This window comes from Ranitomeya variabilis, chromosome 2, assembly GCF_051348905.1.
Source record: "Ranitomeya variabilis isolate aRanVar5 chromosome 2, aRanVar5.hap1, whole genome shotgun sequence".
Classification (NCBI taxonomy): domain Eukaryota; kingdom Metazoa; phylum Chordata; class Amphibia; order Anura; family Dendrobatidae; genus Ranitomeya; species Ranitomeya variabilis.
Window position 1 is genome coordinate 814,528,997 of NC_135233.1, and position 19,012 is coordinate 814,548,008.

General features: G+C 48.6%; 1 protein-coding gene across 3 annotated transcripts in view; it reads left to right on the forward strand.

Annotated features, from left to right (window-relative positions):
- The first annotated feature begins 44 nt into the window (after positions 1–44).
- Positions 45–19,012, forward strand: part of LGSN (lengsin, lens protein with glutamine synthetase domain) — a 70,851-nt gene continuing 51,883 nt past the window's right edge. For 2 of the 3 annotated variants that reach the window (XM_077289977.1, XM_077289982.1), the window contains exon 1: positions 56–263. The gene's annotated coding sequence lies outside the window, so the exon portion shown is untranslated. Of the gene's footprint in view, positions 264–2,152; positions 2,293–19,012 lie in introns of all 3 variants that reach the window. The other variant, XM_077289978.1, reaches the window with a different exon arrangement.

The window sequence follows — 19,012 nt, forward strand, 5'->3', positions numbered from 1 at the left end:
TGACGTCAGTCCGCTAAAAGCCGGTGAGAACTGGTTGTACAATCAAAGAGCCCACGTCGTGTGTGCTGGGGGAAGGGCGCTGCGGAGGTGGCCCTGTGATAAGGAGGGGTGAGCCGTACCGGTGTGGAATGGAGGATTGTGGGACAAAAAGGCTGGACACCGGCGAGAACGGCCACAAAGCGGTTTCTGTCTGACTGGAATCACTGCTTGGGCTGCTGTCCGTAGTGGCCAATCAGATTGCAGCTCGCATGTCTCCATGGCAGGTTAGAAGAGCTGATTGGTCGCAGAGGTGACACCAAAGCTTGTTACAACCCAGGCTGCAGCTTATCTGTCTGTGGGGACCAACACCTGACGTACGGGTCTGGGATTCACAAAGGGTTAAATAAGCCAAGCTATCGAGTTGTGTGACCGCTGCCTCTGATCACTGGTCACGTGCCATCGCTGCAAGTGAATGCTGCAGTCGCCTGACCAGGGCCGGTTTTAGATAAAGTGGGGCCCTGGGCAAAAGATTATAATGGGGCCCCAAATGCTCCCATATTGCTCCATCGCACAGAAACAGGCCGCGGACTAGTGTGAGCGACAATAATGAAATTGTTCGACGCTTGTTTCCCGGCCTCTTTACACCGGCTGAGGAGCAATGATGGGAACAGAACAATCACTATTAAATCAATCTGTCCCCATACAGTATCATGTTATCAGCAGCACATCTACAGTTTACACCGGCGATGTGCTGCTGAGAACAAGGATTTCTGTTCCAGCATAAACAATCCAATCACTCGATGAATAGGCAGCATTTTGCTTGTTTAGTATAATACACCCCATAGTCCTCCACATAGTATAATACACTCCTGATAGACCCCCATATTGTATAATTCATCTCATTGTCCTCCACATTGTATAATGCATACCATAATGCTTCATATAGTATAATGCATTCCTCATAGTCATCATACAGTATAATGCAGGTCCCATGTAGTACACATAGTATAATACACTCCACATGGTCCTTGATAGAGTATAATGCAGCCCCCTCAGAGAATAATGTGGCCCCCAATAGAGTACAATGCAGCCCCTCTGAGAATAGTGTAGCTCCCTCATAGAATACAGCCCCTCACACACAGTATAATGCAGTCCCCCATACACACAGTATAATGCAGCCCCCAACCCCCACACTATAATGCAGCCCCCCACCTATCCACACACAGTATAATGCAGCCCCCATCCCACAGTATAATGCTGCCCCCAACCCCCTCACACACAGTATAATGCAACCCCCTCCCCACACACACAATATAATGCAGCCCCCAACCCCCCCCACACAGTATAATGCAGCCCCCACCCCACATTATAATGCTGCCCCAACCCCATCACACATAGTATAAAGGAACTCCCTCCCCCACACACAGTATATTGCAACCCCCCAACACAGTATGATGCAACCCCCTTCCTCACACACAGTATAATGCAGCCTCCACACACACACATAGTATAATGCAGCCCCCCACATGCACGTATAATGCCGCCCCTAACTCCCCCACACAGTATCAGCCCCCACACAGAGTATAATGCAGCCCCCAACCCCCCCCCACACACACCGTATAATGCAGTCCCCAACCCCCCACACAGTATAATGCAGCCCCCAACCCTCCACATACATAATACAGTCCCAACCCCCTACACACAGTATAATGCAGCCCCCAACCCCCTCCCTAACACACACACAGTATAACGCATATACACACACACGCACTATAATGCAGCCCCACAGTCCAGCAGTATTATACACACCATATAGCAGACACACAATACTTACCTCTTCATATTCCCCCACTGCTCTGTCTCATCAGCTCCACTGCTAGCACAATGTAGCACACAATGAAATGACGTCATCTTGCACCCGCTGAGTGAGAGGCAGAAGGAGAATGATGGGAGAGGGAGCGTCATCTGACGCTCTCACCTCCACCATTTCTTTCAACTCTATCGGCATCTATGATGGGAGGTGCGGTGCCGGTTTCCTCTTATGGTCCCTTGTTATGATCCTAGTGGCTTAGGATCACAAATCTAACCAGCTAAGTAGAAGAAAATAGGACGAGCTCTGGGGATGTGGTAACTGGACTAACCGCAAACCTGATCCTAACCGCACACACTATAGGCAGCCGTGGAACGTTTCCTGAAATCCTAGACGTCTCTTCACGGCCTGAGAAACTGACTACCCCTAAAGAGAAAGTAAAGACCTCACTTGCCTCAGAGAAATAACCCCAGAGATATAGAAGCCCCCCACAAATAATAACGGTGAGTTAAGAGGAAAAGACAAATGCAGAGATGAAACAGGTTAAGCAAATGAGGCCCGCTAACGCTAGATAGCAGAAAATAGCAAGGGATCTGTGCGGTCAGTAAAAAACCCTATGCAAAAATATCCACGCAGAGAATGCGAGAACCCCCACATCGTTAGTTGTGCAACTCAGCACCCCAGAGCACCAGCAAGCAGGGAAATCACATATTAGCAAGCTGGACAAAACTCATCATATACTAGGAAACATCTTGAACACAGATGAGCAAAAATAAGCAAACCAAACTTAGCTTCTCTTGGAGAGACTGATAACGGATGTAGACGGGCAATCAGAATAGCACTGAATACAACGACAACAGGCAAGGAATGAAGGACCAGGTGGATTAAATAGGAAACCTAACTAGCAGATGACGAGACAGCTGATCCTGCCAGAAACCTGCAAAATAACAAAAAGAGCCACCAGGGGGAGCCCAAAGAGAGAACTCACACAGTACCACTCACGACCACAGGAGGGAAACAGAGTTCACAACAGTCCCTATAGTGACTGCGTGGTGTGCTATTAGTGGTACACCACTGGCTGGGGGCCCTTGGGGGAGCGGAGGCCTTAGGCAGCTGCCTAGTCTGCCTGCCCCTAACGCCGACCCTGCGCTTTTCTAATGTACGGTATAGGTGTTAGGAGGGGAGCGTAGTTTGTTTTTAACCCCTTCACCCCCAAGGGTGGTTTGCACGTTAATGACCGGGCCATTTTTTACAATTCTGACCACTGTCCCTTTATGAAGTTATAACTCCAAAACGCTTCAACGGATCTTAGCGATTCTGAGATTGTTTTCTTGTAACATATTGTACTTCATGATAGTGGTAAAATTTCTTCGATATCACTTGCGTTTATTTGTGAAAAAAAAGGAAAATTGGCGAAAATTTTGAAAATTTGGCAATTTTCCAACTTTGAATTTTTATTCTGTTAAACCAGAGAGTTATGTGACACAAAATAGTTAATAAATAACATTTCCCACATGTTTACTTTACATCAGCGCAATTTTGGAAACAAAATTTTTTTTTTTTAGGAAGTTATAAGGGTTAAAATTTGAACAGCAATTTCTCATTTTTACAACATAATTTACAAAACCATTTTTTTTAGGGACCACCTCACATTTGAAGTCATTTTGAGGGGTCTATATGGCAGAAAATACCAAAAAGTGACACCATTCTGAAAACTGCACCCCTCAAGCTGCTCAAAACCACATTCAAGAAGTTTATTAACCCTTCAGGTGTTTCACAGCAGCAGAAGCAACATGGAAGGAAAAAATTAACATTTTACTTTTTAGTCACAAAAATGATCTTTCAGCAATAATTTTTTTAATTTCCCAAAGGTAAAAAGAGAAAATGGACCTTAAAAGTTGTTGCCCAATTTGTCCTGAGTACGCTGATACCCCACATGTGAGGGAGAACCACTTTTTGGGTGCACGGCAGAGCTCAGAAGGAAAGGAGCGTCGTTTGACATTTTCAAGCTAAAATTGGCTGCAATTGAAATCGGACGCCATGTCGTGTTTGGCCAGCCCCTGATGTGCCTAAACAGTGGAAACCCCCTATAAGTGACCCCATTTTGGAAACTAGACCCCCTAAGGAACTTATCTAGATGTGTGGTGAGCACTTTTATCCCCCAAGTGCTTCACGAAAGTTTATAACGCCCGGGTGTGAAAATAAAAAATCCTATTTTTTCTACAAACATGATCGTTTAGTCCCCAATTTTTTATTTTCTCAAGGGTAGCAGGAGAAATTGGACCCCAAAAGTTGTTGTCCAATTTGTCCTGAGTAGGCTGATACCCCATATGTGGGGGGGAACCACTGTTTGGGCGCATGGCAGGGCTCAGAAGGATAGGAGCGCCCTTTGACATTTTCAAGCTAAAATTGGCTGGAATTGAGATCGGAGGCCATGTCGTGTTTGGCGAGCCCCTGATGTGCCTAAACAGTGGAATCCCCCCATAAGTGACCCCATTTTGGAAACTAGACCCCCTAAGGAACTTATCTAGATGTGTCGTGAGCACTTTTATCCCCCAAGTGCTTCACGAAAGTTTATAACGCCCGGGTGTGAAAATAAAAAATCTCATTTTTTCTACAAACATGATCGTTTAGTCCCCAATTTTTTATTTTCTCAAGGGTAGCAGGAGAAATTGGACCCCAAAAGTTGTTGTCCAATTTGTCCTGAGTACGCTGATACCCCATATGTGGGGGGGAACCACTGTTTGGGCGCATGACAGGGCTCAGAAGGAAAGGAGCGCCCTTTGACATTTTCAAGCTAAAATTGGCTGGAATTGAGATCGGAGGCCATGTCGTGTTTGGCGAGCCCCGGATGTGCCTAAACAGTGGAAACCCCCCATAATTGACCCCATTTTGGAAACTAGACCCCCTAAGGAACTTATCTAGATGTGTGGTGAGCACTTTTATCCCCCAAGTGCTTCACGAAAGTTTATAACGCCCGGGTGAGAAAATAAAAAATCCTATTTTTTCTACAAACATGATCGTTTAGTCCCCAATTTTTTATTTTCTCAAGGGTAGCAGGAAAAATTGGACCCCAAAAGTTGTTGTCCAATTTGTCCTGAGTAGGCTGATACCCCATATGTGGGGGGGAACCACTGTTTGGGCGCATGGCAGGGCTCAGAATGGTAGGAGCGCCCTTTGACATTTTCAAGCTAAAATTGGCTGGAATTGAGATCGGAGGCCATGTCGTGTTTGGCGAGCCTCTGATGTGCCTAAACAGTGGAAACCCCCCATAAGTGACCCCATTTTGGAAACTAGACCCCCTAAGGAACTTATCTAGATGTGTCGTGAGCACTTTTATCCCCCAAGTGCTTCACGAAAGTTTATAACGCCCGGGTGTGAAAATAAAAAATCTCATTTTTTCTACAAACATGATCGTTTAGTCCCCAATTTTTTATTTTCTCAAGGGTAGCAGGAGAAATTGGACCCCAAAAGTTGTTGTCCAATTTGTCCTGAGTACGCTGATACCCCATATGTGGGGGGGAACCACTGTTTGGGCGCATGACAGGGCTCAGAAGGAAAGGAGCGCCCTTTGACATTTTCAAGCTAAAATTGGCTGGAATTGAGATCGGATGTCATGTCGTGTTTGGCGAGCCCCTGATGTGCCTAAACAGTGGAAACCCCCCATAAGTGACCCCATTTTGGAAACTAGACCCCCTAAGGAACTTATCTAGATGTGTGGTGAGCACTTTTATCCCCCAAGTGCTTCACGAAAGTTTATAACGCCCGGGTGAGAAAATAAAAAATCCTATTTTTTCTACAAACATGATCGTTTAGTCCCCAATTTTTTATTTTCTCAAGGGTAGCAGGAAAAATTGGACCCCAAAAGTTGTTGTCCAATTTGTCCTGAGTAGGCTGATACCCCATATGTGGGGGGGAACCACTGTTTGGGCGCATGGCAGGGCTCAGAAGGGTAGGAGCGCCCTTTGACATTTTCAAGCTAAAATTGGCTGGAATTGAGATCGGAGGCCATGTCGTGTTTGGCGAGCCCCTGATGTGCCTAAACAGTGGAAACCCCCCATAAGTGACCCCATTTTGGAAACTAGACCCCCTAAGGAACTTATCTAGATGTGTCGTGAGCACTTTTATCCCCCAAGTGCTTCACGAAAGTTTATAACGCCCGGGTGTGAAAATAAAAAATCCCATTTTTTCGACAAACATGATCGTTTAGTCCCCAATTTTTTATTTTCTCAAGGGTAGCAGGAGAAATTGGACCCCAAAAGTTGTTGTCCATTTTGTCCTGAGTACGCTGATACCCCATATGTGGGGGGGAACCACTGTTTGGGCGCATGGCAGGGCTCAGAAGGAAAGGAGCGCCCTTTGACATTTTCAAGCTAAAATTGGCTGGAATTGAGATCGGATGTCATGTCGTGTTTGGCGAGCCCCTGATGTGCCTAAACAGTGGAAACCCCCCATAAGTAACCCCATTTTGGAAACTAGACCCCCTAGGGAACTTATCTAGATGTGTCGTGAGCACTTTTATCCCCCAAGTGCTTCACGAAAGTTTATAACGCCCGGGCGTGAAAATAAAAAATCCTATTTTTTCCCCACAAAAATGATCTTTCAGTCCCCAATTTTCTATTTTCCCAAGGGTAACAGGAGAAATTGGACCCCAAAAGTTGTTGTCCAATTTGTCCTGGGTACGCTGGTACCACATATGTGGGAGAAAACTACTGTTTGGGCACACTTCGGGGCTCGGAAGGGAAGAAGTGACGTTTTTGGAATGCAGACTTTGATGGAATTGTCTGCGGGCATCATGTTCTATTTGGTGAGCCCCTGATGTGCCTAAACAGTAGAAACCCCCCATAAGTGACCCCATTTTGGAAACTAGACCCCCTAGGGAACTTATCTAGATGTGTCGTGAGCACTTTTATCCCCCAAGTGCTTCACGAAAGTTTATAACGCCCGGGCGTGAAAATAAAAAATCCTATTTTTTCCCCACAAAAATGATCTTTCAGTCCCCAATTTTCTATTTTCCCAAGGGTAACAGGAGAAATTGGACCCCAAAAGTTGTTGTCCAATTTGTCCTGGGTACGCTGGTACCACATATGTGGGAGAAAACTACTGTTTGGGCACACTTCGGGGCTCGGAAGGGAAGAAGTGACGTTTTTGGAATGCAGACTTTGATGGAATTGTCTGCGGGCATCATGTTCTATTTGGTGAGCCCCTGATGTGCCTAAACAGTAGAAACCCCCCATAAGTGACCCCATTTTGGAAACTAGACCCCCTAGGGAACTTATCTAGATGTGTCGTGAGCACTTTTATCCCCCAAGTGCTTCACGAAAGTTTATAACGCCCGGGCGTGAAAATAAAAAATCCTATTTTTTCCCCACAAAAATGATCTTTCAGTCCCCAATTTTTTATTTTCCCAAGGGTAACAAGAGAAATTGGACCCCAAAAGTTGCTGTCCATTTTGTTCTGAGTACGCTGGTACCCCATATGTGGGAAAAAACTGTTTGGGCACTTCGGGACTCAGAAGGGAAGCAGTGACGATTTGGAATGCAGACTTTGATGGACTGGTTCTGAGGGCGTCATGTTCCGTTTGCAGAGCCCCTGATGTGCCTAAACAGTAAAAAAAACCCACAAGTGACATCATTTTGGAACCTAGACCCCCATGGAACTTACCTCTTTGGAACGAATCTACTGGTTCCTAATTAGTAGTGCATGGAGGTGTGGTACAATTTGAAGCAGTCCTTCATACACAGGCCAGGTTTGTCGGGGCAGGTGTCGCATTGATAGATGGTGTCCTTGCGTACTCCTCGTTTGTAGCACACTCGGCACCTTTTTTGCGGCTTACCTTTTCTACCAGTTGGCGGGACCACCCCCGGAAAATGCTGACCTGGTACAATACGAGCACCCTCAGTTCCGGAAGTACTGGGGCCCGCTCCTTCCCTCATGCCAAACATCAGGGCCTTAACCACTACCTCCTGGAACTGAAGGTACGTCGTATCGGTGTGGCGTGCACATCGTGACAGCAGGAAAGCGTTAAGCATTGCCATTTGTACGATGTACACCGACAGCTTTTTGTACCACACCTTGGCCTTCCTCAAAGCACTGTACGGTTGGAGGAGTTGATCGGAGAGATCAACGCCCCCCATGTTTTTGTTGTACCCCAGTACACAGTCCGGTTTGCAGACCTGTGTAGAGGTACCCCGTACAGTGCTGAGGGCGCTGCCATCACCGTGTATGGTGGTCAACAGAAGGACATCCCTCTTGTCCTTGTACTTGACCACCAGCAGGTGGTCGCTACATTGGGCTTTGCTCTCACCTTTTCTGAGCATCTGCCCAAGTAGCGTCTTCGGGAGGCCTCTCTGATTTTTGCGGACAGTACCGCAGGCTGCGGTACCTCGCGCAGAGAGGGATTTGTAGAGTGGGATGCTGGAATAAAAGTTATCGGTGTAGAGGTGATAACCTTTATCCAGCAGTGGGTGCACCAAATCCCACACTATTTTCCCACTCACTCCCAAGACAGGGGGACACTCAGGCGGTTCAATCCTGCTGTCCTTCCCTTCGTAAACTCTAAAGCTGTGGGTGTACCCTGAGGTACTCTCACACAGCTTGTAGAGTTTGATTCCGTACCTGGCCCTTTTGCTGGGCAGGTATTGACGGAATCTGAGCCGCCCCTTAAAATGAACCAAGGACTCATCCACACAGATGTCCCTTTTGGGCACGTACACTTCAGCAAACTTTTTGCTGAAGTGTTCGATGACCGGCCGAACTTTGAAGAGACGGTCAAAATTGGGGTCATCTCGTGCGGGACACTGTGCATTATCGGAATAATGCAGGAATTTGTGGATGGCCTCAAAACGCGTCCGAGCCATGACCATTCGGCACACTGGAGTGTTATATAAAATATCCACACTCCAATATTGCCGAAGTTCTGGCTTCTTCACGATCCCCATGTGGAGGACCAGGCCCCAAAACTGCATCATTTCTACTGCGTCTACAGGAGACCAGTTAGAAAATGATGAACCGCGGTTTTGCTCCAAAAATTGCCGAGCGTACAAATTAGTTTGCTCCACCATGAGGTTAATAAAATCCTCAGAGAAAAAGACTTTGAAAAAGTCTATTTCTGTGAGGCCGGTGGTGTCAAACCTGATTCCTGATTCTGCCACAAAATCAGGAATCAGTGGCTCGTAATTTTCGGGGGGCGAGGTCCACATGGGGTCCGAAGAAGGGCGCGCTGGTTCATCTTCAGGAGTGGGTGCTGCGTCATCTTCTCTCCTGGGGCGTCTGCGAGGCGGTTCCGCAGGACCCGAGGAGGAAGATGAGGAGGAGGGGGAGGAGGAGGAGGAAGAGGATGAAGAATCTGACGAGTAAAGGAATGTGGGATCCTCTCCCTCGCTATCAGTGTCGGAGGCAAGAAAAGAATATGCCTCCTCTGCTGAATAGCGCTGCTGGGACGAACGGGGCGAACGGGACGAACGGGACATTTTTTGTGTGAGTATGGTGCTTGGGTGCAATTTATTGGAACTGTGTGTACGTGTGGGGGGGATAGTGTTTGGTGCAAACTTCTGAAAAGTAAAAGCTAAAAGAAAAAAAGCAAATAGGGAAAAAAACTACCTGTGAAAGGAAAAGTCTAAAACAGCAGGCCCTAGCTCTGATAAGTGAACTGCGTCACTTATCAAAGTTCGGCGCCTGCTGGGTGTGTGAATGGGGATGTGGAAAAAACGCCAGGCACGAGAGCTCTGATAAGTGAACCGAGTCACTTATCAAAGTTCGGCGGCGGCGGCGGCTGGGTGCGCGGACGGGGATGTGGGAAAAAAAAAGAAACGAAAAACACGAAACGAAAGGCACGGGTTCAGACGCAGCGGCGGGGTGCGCGCAAGGGGATGTGGAAAAAAAAAACACGAAACGAAAGGCACGGGTTCAGACGCAGCGGCGGGGTGCGCGCAAGGGGATGTGGAAAAAAAAAAAAAGAAACGAAAGGCACGGGTTCAGACGCAGCGGCGGGGTGCGCGCAAGGGGATGTGGAAAAAAAAAAAAAGAAACGAAAGGCACGGGTTCAGACGCAGCGGCGGGGTGCGCGCAAGGGGATGTGGAAAAAAAAAAAAAGAAACGAAAGGCACGGGTTCAGACGCAGCGGCGGGGTGCGCGCAAGGGGATGTGGAAAAAAAAAAAAAGAAACGAAAGGCACGGGTTCAGACGCAGCGGCGGGGTGCGCGCAAGGGGATGTGGAAAAAAAAAAAAAGAAACGAAAGGCACGGGTTCAGACGCAGCGGCGGGGTGCGCGCAAGGGGATGTGGAGAAAAAAAAAAAGAAACGAAAGGCACGGGTTCAGACGCAGCGGCGGGGTGCGTGGACGGGGATGTGGAGGAGAAAAGTGAGCACGAGTGTTGATCGGTGAACTGCGTCACCAATCAACGCTCGGCGGCACTAAGGGGGGTGAAAAAGAAAAGAGCACGAGTGTTGATCGGTGAACTGCGTCACCAATCAACGCTCGGCGGCTGCTAAATTTGGGCACGGACGGACGTGGCGCAGTGAGGGTGGAGGGGGAAGTGGGGATGGGGGTAAGGGGGGATGGGGGGGGTAAGGGGGGATGGGGGGGGGGTAAGAAAGATCGGGCCGGGATCGGGGTATCAACACTTACGGTTGTAGTCTGTCTTCTTTCTTCTGTTTTCTTTCTTCTGTCTTCTTTCTTTTGTTTTTTAGCGAGAATTATGGTGTCACAGGCTACTGTGGCACCACAAGTCTCAGCACAGGAGGGGGATCTGACAGCGTGACCGCTCTGCAGGAACCCTCACCAAGTGTGAGGATTCCTGAAGAGCGGTCAGACAGGTCAGGGACAGGTGAGACAGGTCACAGAGCGGTCACACACCGCTGCTGTGACCTGTGATTGGTGGGATCGATGATCACATCGATCCCACCAATCAGGGGAGGCCCTGGTGACGCCGGTGTTGCTAGGCACCAGCCTATGATCGGAGCTCACAGCTCCGATCATAGGCAGGTCACCGGCAGGTCACCAGTAGGTGACCGGCAGGTGACCGGTAGGTCACCCCCAGGTCACCATCAGGGCACAGCGCGGGCACACCGCTGCTGTGCCCTCTATCCGGAGGTGGCAGGGAGATGAGGCAGGGCCCAGGCAGTTATATTCAAGCAGGGCACAGCGCGGTAACACCGCCGCTGTGCCCCGCCATTGGCGCGATCGATGTGATCGTCGATCGCGCCAATGCGGCGGGTCTGTGCCCTGATTGACGCGATCGACGATCACATCGATCGCGCCAATCAGCTGCAGGATCCGGACCGATGAGGAGGCAGGGCAGGGCAGAGGGGGCGCCGGTCCAGGCAGGGCACAGCGCGGTAATACCGCCGCTGTGCCCTGCGATTGGCGCGATCGATGTGATCGTCGATCGCGCCAATCCGGGGGGTTTTGGTCGGTGCCTGGCGTTGCCAGGCACCGGCCCCAGGATCGAGTACATCGGTACTCGATCCTAGCCTGGGACCTCACTGTTTCAGCCAATCTGATTGGCTGAAACAGTGAGAAAGGCTGTGATTCGCTGTTCAGAATTGAACAGCCAATCACAGCGATCGGGAGGCCGGGGGGGCGGCGCCATACCCCGAAATGCCGAGGCCATCTTCCCCCAGGTGAGATGGCGTCGGAATTTTAATGCGATCACCGCGACTTAAGTCGCGGTGTCGCATTAAAGGGCATGACGTACTATCCCGTCGGCGGTCATGGGGGCCCACCCCACCTCGACGGGATAGTACGTCGGATGTCAGGAAGGGGTTAATTGTTAAACCCATTATTCAGGACACGTTCAGTATTTGGTCAGTATTTTACCTCAGTATTTGTAAGCCAAAACCATTATGTAATATTCGCGCCCTGGTTGGTTGGCGCGAGCGTGGGGGTGTGGCCCCACTGCCACAAACCAGACTACCCTGGAAGGGGTGTGACTAAGCAGCTACCTTGGTGTTAACTGGAGCCTCAGGCCTGTGCGTCAGGCAGCTTCCAGGTACCACTCCAGGGTGGTGTCTGGCTGTGGCTGCTGATCCCACCGGGGGACGGAACGCTAGGACAGAAGCAGGCAACAGGCTTGACTGGTGGTCAGGCACAACTGAGACACAGGCAAGCGGGTATGGCTGAGACACTGGCAGGCGGGCACGGCTGAGACACTGGCAGGCGGACACGGCTGGGACACTGGCAGGTGGGCACGGCTGAGGCACTGGCAGGCGGGCACGACTGAGACACTGACAGGCGGGCACTGCTGTCACTCTGGCTGGACAGGCGGAGACGGCTGGTACTCTGGCAGGACAGGTACTGGCTAGGTAGGGAGCGGAATACAGGCAGGTATATGGAAACAGGTAGGGACCTGTTCAGACAGGAGGGTATATGGGAACAGGTAGGAACCTGACCCGCAGGTTGCAGAACGGAAGTAGAGCAGGACCGCAAGGAGCAGATGCAAAGCAGAACCACATGAGGCGGAGCTAAGAGCAGAAATGTAGGAGGCGGAGCTAAGAGCAGATCCACAGGAGGCGGAGCCAAGGGCAGAACAGCTGGAGGTGAAGCCAAGAGCAGAACCACTGGAGACATAGAGCCACAGGTTGTGGCGGACAGAGCAGAGCCGCAAAATGCACAGCAGAACAGAACGGAGCCGCAGGTTTGCGGTGAGCAGAGTGGCGCAGAGCCACAGGTTGCGGTGGGCAGAGCTGAGCTGCAAAGTGCGCATCAGAGCAGAGCCGCAGGTTTGCAACGAGCAGGACAGGAAGGCGCAGAAGCACAGGTTGCGGCGAGCAGAGCAAAGAGGATCAGAGCCACAGGTTGCGGCGAGCAGAGCAGGAGGGAGTAGACACAAGGGTACGTACAGCTGAGTGGGAAAGGCAACCAGACCAGGAAGCAACAGGAACAGATATAAACCAGAGTACAGACAGGGACAGACAATGGAAAAAAGAACAGGACAAGGATACAGGCCTGGGCATACTGCCCCCAGGATGGCAGAGACAGGACAAGACCTGGCAGCTCAGTAGCAAGACACTAAGGCTGGTTTCAGACTTGCGTTCCTGTGCGCTGCGGATGGCAGCGTACTTCCTCCTTGCTTCCTCAGTAAAGCTCCACCCAGGCTTTGCCTACTGCTGGCTGCGTCCAGCGTTTCCCTGCGTACCTATCTTTAACATTGGGTACGCAGGGACATGCGTTGTATGCGGATGTGTCCTCATGCGGCGATTTGAGGTGTGCGGCGCCCGCACAGAAATCCAAATTTAGCGTTTTCCGTGTGGGCGCCACACACCTCAAATCGACGCGACACATCCGCGTCACAATGCGACACATCCGCATACAACGCATATTCCTGCGTACCCAATGTTAAAGATAGGTACACAGGGAAACGCTGGAAGCAGCCGGCATTAGGCGGAGCTTCACGGAGAAAGCAAGGAGGAAGTACACTGCCATCCACAGCGCACAGGAACGCAGGTCTGAAACCAGCCTTACTGAGGGAGAAAGTTGCTCAGGCGTCCTCCAATGGGTGGAGATGCCTTAAGTACCAGAAGCCTCTTGGAAATTGGCAGGAGACTCCTTAGGAAGGTGCACACAGTCTCAATAAGAATCAGGAATTGCTAGCGCCGCCCCCCTATGCACACAGCCAGGAAGCATGCACAAAGCAGGCTGGAGACATGAGGCACACAGAATTGGATCCGGCAGAAGACAGAACTCACAGCATGGCCCGGGATAGTGAGTAAGTTGGTGTGTAAGGCAGGTGGGGGATGGGAGGCCATGCAGTGATGCCGGCAGGGTTATTACACATTAGAGGAACAATCAGGGGAAAAGTATAATAGAAACATGTCATTACCTCTGTATTTATCACCCCCTTCTGGGTTTGGCTTACAAATGATGATGTAAAAACCTGGTCAAATACTGATAGTGTGAACATGGCCTTATTCTTGACTAAATTTTTAGAAATCCAGGAAAACACCATACAATAATAATGCTTCAGTGTGTTTCTCTGAGAAGTGAGAGATGTTGGCCATAAATTGCGTCTGCCAGCCCACCTCGTCCTCGTTGGACACGAGCTTGTTCATCAGACGATACCATTCTGCTTACGCTGGATTCAGATGTGTACAATTGAGGCCATGCATGTACCTCAGTGCCCGGCCGCAGGTCTCCTGACCTGAGCTGTCTCTCAAGCATACAAGTAAAGCCCAGTTCATGAAGGTGTATTTGCCATAAAACAACTTAAAGTGTCACAAAATATATTCTCAAAACTGTTTTCCATGCAGGTTTCGGGCAGCCCCATAGACTATATGGACAGATGTATCGGGGCGCTCCCCTTATTGATTAAATTCAGGTTTTTCAGTCAGTTGCACAGGTGTATAATCCAGCCAGTAGCCATACGCTCTGCCTGGCGTGAAAGAATGGCTCGTTCCAAAGTGCTCACTGAATGTGAGTGTGATTCTGTCATAAGACGTCTCCAAATGTATTGGGTGAGGCCGGGAACAGTTTAGTCAGAATTTGGCCGAGAGTATGCATGTCACATACTTGCAAACGCGGTCACATGACCATCATTCCCGCCAATGATGAATCCTTTGTGCGCACGACGTGAGAATTCGCAAGTCTGCCGTCAAATAGAGTTACTGCAGACTTTTTGTTAAAGACTGGACAACCCCTTTAATGACTGTGTATTTACAGTGGGATGTCATAAAAGTTCCTATCGGTGTAATGGTTAACTCCTTCCTGACCTTGGACATATCCAGACTTCCTGACCTTGGATGTATGGATTCATCATAGCTAAAATGCAGCACTGTGACCGCGTGTATGATGATCACATTAAGGTGCCTGATGAATGTTACAGCAGTCAGCCATTGGCCATGCATGAGATATCAGGGTCGGAGCCAGCATTTACAGTTTTGAGTTGAAGTTTCAATTAGGACGAAACTATTTTTTTTCCTAGCCACACTCAGTTGGCCCAAATATCGTGGTAGAGCACTCATGTTAGAAAAATCTAAGGATTGTCACACATTGACCCAAAGTAGAACATTTTATAATGGCACAGAAGCAGTCAACCATGGGTTATGCATGAGGTCTCAGTGTCTGGGCCAGTATTTGGAGCTTTGAATTGAAGTTTCACTTAAGACAAGGTATGCAAGGGGACCGGTGTAAGCCTTTGCTGGGAGCCCAGATATCTAATGCAACAGGTGAAACAGTTTTTTTTCCAAGCCACACTCAGGTGTAACAAATATCAGCTAGGTAGAGCACGAATGTTTGAAAAATATAAGGATGGTAACACAGGTAGTTGACTGAAAGTGAGTGCAGGCCTGCTGGTCTAAGAGCCCTACTGCTACAGGCAACACACATGAAGGAGACCCAACTTGGATTCTCCACATTTCAACATTTTTTTTGTCACACCACTAAAGTGACATCAATTTTCACAGAGTAGAAGCAGTATAATGTGCCTCTAACCTCCCTTCCACAACAAGCAACCCACCAGATGGAGACCCAACTTGGAGTTTCCACATTTATAAAAATCATTTGTAACATCAGCAGCAGTAGCAACAATAGGCACAGAAGCCATGACAATGGTGTCACAGACTGCAGTAATGCGAGATCCGCACATGACACTAAAAACGATACCATCGCCTAGTCTGCCCAGTTTGTGATTGGGGTGCAGAAGTCATTGGAGATCCATGACTTGTTCATTTTGATGAAAGTTAGGCGGTCTACACTTTCAGGGGACAGCTGGATGCGATTATCGGTCAAGATACTACCAGCAGTGCTGAAGACACGTTCTGAGTGAACGCTGGCTGCCAGGCATGATAAAACCTCGGCGAGCTCAGGCCACTCTTCCATTTTTGCAGACCAAAATTCAAAAGGGTCCTAATCCCCCCTGATGGCATTGATATTGAGCTCAAGATACTCCTGCACCATCCTCTCCAGTCATTCACAACATGTCAGACTTGTACTCTATTCTGCTGGTGAACGGGCTGGTCTAAAAAATGTGAGAAGTTACTCAGAAATTGCTTATGCCACTTACACTGCTGCTAATGTTTTTGCGGTGACACCTTGACGTTCCTGGGGTTGGAAGTCTTGAACTGCAATGCACCCTGTGTGCCTCACTGCTGTCTTGGGGAACACTACTCTTTTGTCAACAAGCATGTTTCGATACTCCTGCATGCATGCGTCTCTTTTCAGGGGGGTAGTATCTGCAAAAATTTACTCATACTGTGGATCTAATAGAGTAGCAACCCAGTAGTCAGCAATATTTCTAACCTTAGGAATACGGACATCATGATGAAGACAGTGCAGCAAGAAGGTGCTCATGTGTTGTTCTCTTCCATAAGGTTCAAGGCCATGGTTTGTTGCTGGCGTTGTAACACTCAAGCTTTCTCCCCCAATCCCCTCGCACCAACCACGTACCACAGAGAGGGGATCTGCAGCACAAAACTAGGAGAGATGGGGGAAAGCTGACCCTGCACTAAGACTAGGCTAAAACCCTACGATGGAGTGGGCGACCCATTCCTTGCGAATAGACCGACCGACGATCCTAGTCTAAACTCAGTGAAGACCTATAGATAAGGGGAAAAAGGTACCTAAAAGATCTAAGGACTGGGTACAAAAACAGGTCACCTAATAGGAAACACAGAGAAGGCTGCAGAAACAAACTGAAAACAGAAACAAAAGATAGCAGAACCAGAAATCCCAGAACTGCAAAATATCAAACACAGAAAGCTGTCTAAGCACCTAGCCAGAACTCTAGCGGATTAACACTGTTGTCCAGCAAGGAATGGGAGGCAGGTGCTGGGTAATAAAGGGTGATACAATCACCTGACCAAGACAACCCAGCACCAGGGGAAAAAGACCAGCAGCCAGAAAACCACAACAAGATGGCGGATGGTCAAAACAAAACAGATTCTAACAGTACCTCCCCTTTTACGAGGATCCTCCAGATCCTCTTGGCCGAGCCTTATTTGGAAACCTCTGTGAAAAGCCTTAATCAGCCTTGAGGCCGAGACGTCCTCAGCTTTCACCCAAGAATTTTTCTTGGGACTGAAACCCTTCCAGGATACGAGATACTGCAAACTTCCTCTGTGCCCCCTGGAATCTAAAATGCGTGAAATCTCAAACTCGCCATCCTCATCAACTGGAGGAACAGTCGGCATAGGCTCCTTATCTGGTGTGTCAATTTTCTTCAGTAAAGATACATGAAAAACTGAATTAATTCTCCAGGACAAGGGGATGTCTAATCTCACCGCTGTCGAGTTGACAACCTGAACCACTTTGAAGGGTCCTAAAAACTTAGGCCCCAGTTTTTAGAAGGGATCTTCAAACGTAGATTACTGGAGGACAACCAGACCATGTCCCCAACTGCAAACAATGCCTCCCTTCTTTTCTTGTCAAAATATTTATTTGACCTCCTATTAGCCTTTTTCAGATTATGGCGTACAATGGTCCAAACCCTGTCCAAATTTCCAGAAAAACTCTCCTCCTCAGGCACCGCTGCTCCAATCTTAGAAAATGGACCGAAAGATTGATGCCTCCCTGTACAGCAAAAAAAAGAACACCCAGCCAAGGAAGACGTATGATTATTAAGAGCAAACTCAGCTAGTGGTAGATATTCCGACCACATCTCCTGATTGTCTGCTACAAAACATCTCAAAAACTGCTCAACGTCCTGGTTCTTCCTTTCGGTCTGTCCATTGGACTCCAGATGATAACCTGATGAAAATGATAAATTAACCTTTAATCTGTCACAAAAAGCACGCCAAAAGCGAGCCACAAACTGTGGTCCTCTATCTGAAACAATGTCCGTGGGAACCCCATGGAGCCTGACAATCTCTTTCACAAATGCCTTAGCTAGTGTCTTGGCGCAGGGTAATTTATTGAACGGGACCAGATGACACATCTTACTAAACCGGTCCACAACAACCCAGATGACAGAAAAACCCTCAGAGACCGGAAGATCGGTGATAAAATCCATAGCAAGATGTGACCATGGCGAACTAGGAACCTCCAAAGGGCACTGCAAACCTGCAGCTGGGGCATGTGAGGCCTTCGACCTAGCGCACACAGTACACTGACGCACCCACTTGATGATTTCTCTTTGCCACCTTGGCCACTAGAAACTTCGACTGATCTACTTTCTAGTTTCTGAAATCCCTGGATGACCCGCCAACTGAGACTCATGACATTCAGCAAACAAAGCTCTCCGCAAGGCTCTAGGCACAAATAATTTACCATACGGAGTGTTAGTTGGTGCAGCATTATGGGCCTCTAGGATGCTACTCTCCAACTCAGAACCCAATGCTGCCACCACAACCCCTATCTGCAAAATACATTCCTCCTTCTCAGTATTAACTGCTGGAGAGAAACTGAGACAAAGCATCCGCTTTAACATTCTTTGCCCCAGGGATATATGTTACGGAGAAATGAAACCTGGTAAAAAACAGTGCCCACCTAGCTTGACGGGCATTCAAATGTTTAGCATCCAGATATATCAGATTCTTATGATCAGTAAAAACCTGTATTGGATGTCTGGCCCCCTCCAAAAATGTCACCAATGCTGAAACAGGAGTTTAATAGCTAGCAGCTCTCTGTTCCCAACATCATAGTTGAGCTCAGTCTCTGAAATTTTTTTAGAAAGGAAAGCACAGGGATGCACCCCATCCTCTCCCTCCTGGGACAGAACTGCCCCCACCCCTACTGAAGAGGCATCAACCTCTACCAGAAATGGCTTGGTCTCATCCATCTGGATCAAAACAGGAGCAGAGCTAAACCTCTCCTTGAGATGCTCAAAAGCCTTAACAGCCTCTGAGGACCATTGGACAGTATTAGAACCCTTCTTGGTGAGATCAGTTATAGGTTTAGCGTTCACAGAAAAATTCTTTATGAATTTTCTGTAATAATTGGCAAACCCCCAAAATTTCTGAACCGACTTCAAACATTCAGGCCTAGGCCACTCCAGCACTGCCTGAACCTTCACTGGGTCCATCTCAAACCCATCACTGGAGACAAGGTACCCCAAAAAACTCATTTTCTGTACCGCAAACTCGCACTTCTCCAATTTAGCAAAGAGTGAGTTTTCACTCAAAATCTGTAGAACTTCGCGGACTCTCTGCCAATGCGACTCCAGATCAGGTGAATATATTAAAATATCGTCCAAATAAACACACTCCTACCGATCAACGACCTCAGAATGTCATTAATGCAATTTTGAAAAAACGCAGGCGCACTAGTAAGGCCAAAAGGCATCACCAGAC